We start from the raw sequence: 3,910 nt of genomic DNA on the forward strand, positions 1-3,910 counted from the left end.
TACATAGGAGCAACATCACTCTTTGTTTCATTATTGGCTGGGTTTATGCCGCCATTTTGTAAATAGAGACACTAATGCCTCTAGTAGCTGGTACTCTGGACAGCATGAAAATCATGACGCTTGCATGGACAGCTGCAGAAAAAATGCAATAGCAGCCTTATTTCTGTATGGATTTAGAAAATAAAAAAGGTCATGATCACAAGAGTCAGCTGCATTTTAATACTTAGTCAGATCTTTCACCCAAACTAAAACAAATTTTGTAGATGCCAGTTTAGATTTCCTTCCCACTTCCCCATTATACTGACAGCTGCAGAAAAATGCAATAGCAGCCTTATTTCTCTACGGATTTCAAAAAGAAAAAACTATCATAAGAAGAATCAGCCGCATATTAATACTTAGTCAGATCTTTCACACGAACTAAAATAAATTTTGTAAATGCCAGTTTACCTGCAATAGCAACCTTATTTCTGAACAGATTTAAAAAAAGAAAAAAACTTATGATCAGCTGAGTCTGCAACATTTTAATACTTAGATCTTTCACCATAACTAAAATACATTTTGTAGATGCCAGTTTAGATGCCACTTCTCCATTATACATACATACTGTCAGTATGCTCACAATTCTATGCTGTATTGCCTACTTACAATATTCACTTTGTGTGAAATAAAACAACGATGCATGTGTGATAAAACTGAATATATATATATTATATATATTATATATACATTTATAGATATATATATATATATATATTATATATGTATAGTTATAATGGTGTATATATCTATATATATATATATATATATATATAATATATATATATATTATATCTATAATATATATTGTGTAGTATATGATATATATAGATATATATATATATATATTATATATATATATATATATATATATATATATATATATTATATATATATATATATATATATATATAGTAGAATATATACTTATATATATATATATATAATATATATATATAATATATTATATATATATAGTATAGTATTATGTTTTCAATACAGCTAATGGGCAAAAACCAATTAACTGACCATGACAGATATTTGTAAACAATTAAAAAAGAAACCTATAAATTTTAGAACATTATACTGTATAATAAAAATACTTTGCGATCGCTATAGGCTCGATAGGTTCTGTGTGTAGTTTTTAAAACTATGCATTTTTCAAGATGTTAGCATGGACCCAAAGGTTGGTCCCTCCATAACTACATAAAATTCTCAATCTTTACATGTACACATGCATATGTATAAATTCTCAGTTATTTTAATAGTTGGGCAAAATATAAACACAGCAACTTATATATATATATATATATATATATATATATATATATATATATATATATGTATATGTATATATAAGCGAATCCCACAGGCAAATGATAGTCAGAAATCCAAGCGCTTTCGTCTTTACTAAGACATTGTCAAGGAGCTAATGAAATACAATTGGAGAGAAAGGTCTCAGGTACACTCGACAAGAAAACTGAAGATAGTTTTCATTAGCTTTCATTCTTCGAATTTCCCATTTGTTTTTACTGAAAAGACATAATATCACTAAATTTACTCTAGAATATGAAAATACACTGCAAATTATACCATATAAGTTATAACTGCAAAACAAAACCATTCAGATACTTAAAAACACGATATATGTCCGAAGTAATTGGAATTTCTCAGATGGATTCGTTCATAGAAATCTGGTAGATAGAATGTGAATTTCTGATTGTAGTACTATGTATCACGACGACAATATTTACTCGTTTTCCTTCATGAACGGGGATATTATTGCATCATCATAAGTGGTGAATGCAATTATTTTAGTCTCTACAAACTCATGTTTGTATTCCAACGCGATTAAAGTTAGCTGACATCAATGGCAGTCAATGTTGCGATGGCTAAGGTAGGTTGAGCAAATCTAGTTGCATCCACAAGAGCGTTTTCTATGATGCGAGGAGGAGCCCTAGAACTTCGAGCGGGAAAGCGCAAGTCACTGGATACTGGTTTACATAACGGATTTCACACTTTGATTACTTTGACGTTGACATGGTTCGAATGCTAGTTGCTGTTTACAAAGCTACTGTCTTTAAACATAAATCTTTATCCTGGTTAAAGTAGCATGTCAGCTCAAAGATTTTCTGGCTATATGCTCCCATTACAAAGCAGTTCGTAGTAGCCTAAAGCCCTACACGACTGCATTTCTTTGCTGCGAGGCTGAAAGATCTCCCAACACATCAGCATTTTTTGCACGATATAAAACTTTAATTGCCTGTGCAATACATATTGAGTTATTTGTGGTAGTAAATATTCTTAATTAACACAACTTTTTTCGTGATTGATTTGTGGATGAACCCCGATTTTCAAAAGTACGGACTATATCAAGAGAGCAAGAATGACCGCAGCCTGTGTCTAAAATTTTCCACGTCTTTTTACAATCTGAATGTTACGGCAACTGTCGAATGAAATCAAGATTAGAGTATGAATTTCTTAGAGGATTAACTTGAATATTATGATCCTTCAAATTTCATCTAGCATAGTGCAGCACGATCTTGGCAGTCATATCAACCCGTTTCCCAGGTATCTGTGCACCGATTCACCGCTCTTTCTTCGGCCTTTCCCCTGTCACAAGTCCGTCACCAATGCTATAATTCTCTCTCTCTCCCTCCCCTTCTAAAACATACTTTAAAAATATATATTACCACTCAGTCTCCCAAAGAAAATATAATGAAATTAAGTAGTTGTAAATAGGCCTAAGCTTTAAGCTTAATAAGCAGATCTCTCTCTCTCTCTCTCTCTCACTTTTGAAACATTTGAAAAAATATTATCACTTAATCTCTCAAAGTAAATATAATGAATTAAGTATCTCTATCGGTAGGCCTTTGCTTCCGCTCTCTCTCTCTCTCTATCGTCATAATATTTCATTCTTTACTGTATTGTTCCTCACGATTTCCACAATTACTGCCCAAATTTTAAAACCCTTTCTCTCATTGTTTAAGATCCGTCTTCAATTACGTATGAATTTTACGTCAGTTTAGTGTCAAACATTACTTATGAATAAAGTTTCACGGTAGGTTTTAAAAAAGGATGATTGATATTCTACCCTGAACTGACGTTACTAAACTAATATTAACGAATAATATAGAGCCTGTTTCTACATCCAAGTATAAATGATTATAGGACCTCTACCGAATCTTTATGGTGTAAAGTTGATGGAAATCTAAAAATCAACAAACACTATGATTTTGAAGCTCCGTCCCCTTTCTAGAGTTGCCAGGTGTGGCATTATTGAACGATTATGTCCGAAGATTTAAAAGTACTGTATCTTAACTTTCCTTGCCGAGTGTACACAACAAGATCAAGAATACCAGATGGTTAATTGTCAAAAGGGTAAGAATTAAAAGAGATAATCATCGGATATCACACGGCCACAAACCTAAACAGATTTGACCCCAACCGAAATTACAAAGCATCTTTGCAGTCCAAAACATGTAAAAACTGAATATATTAATTTTGTTGCTTGTATTTATCTACAACTTTTTTCATTATGAAAGCATCAATTTTAAATAAACCAAGACTTAAATTAGAACATTTCTATTATTTGACTTGATGAAACAAGATTCAATGATATTCCTTTTAATTGTGTCATTACATGGGATTAAGGCTCTTGCTTGACTCCAGTTAATAGGAAATCTCTCATATGTACGAATAATGCATTCGATATTTGCCCAGTTCTCACAGAATATTGATGCTGTTTGAGACGTTGTGAAAGAGATTTACCGGTCTGTCTGTAATAGACTATCACACTTTTTGCAAGGAATTTCATATATGCAGCCTGGAAGATCTTTAGGAGAATTTTTTATTACTAAACTCATGACATTAA

This window comes from Macrobrachium nipponense, chromosome 6 (genome assembly GCF_015104395.2).
Source record: "Macrobrachium nipponense isolate FS-2020 chromosome 6, ASM1510439v2, whole genome shotgun sequence".
Lineage (NCBI taxonomy): Eukaryota > Metazoa > Arthropoda > Malacostraca > Decapoda > Palaemonidae > Macrobrachium > Macrobrachium nipponense.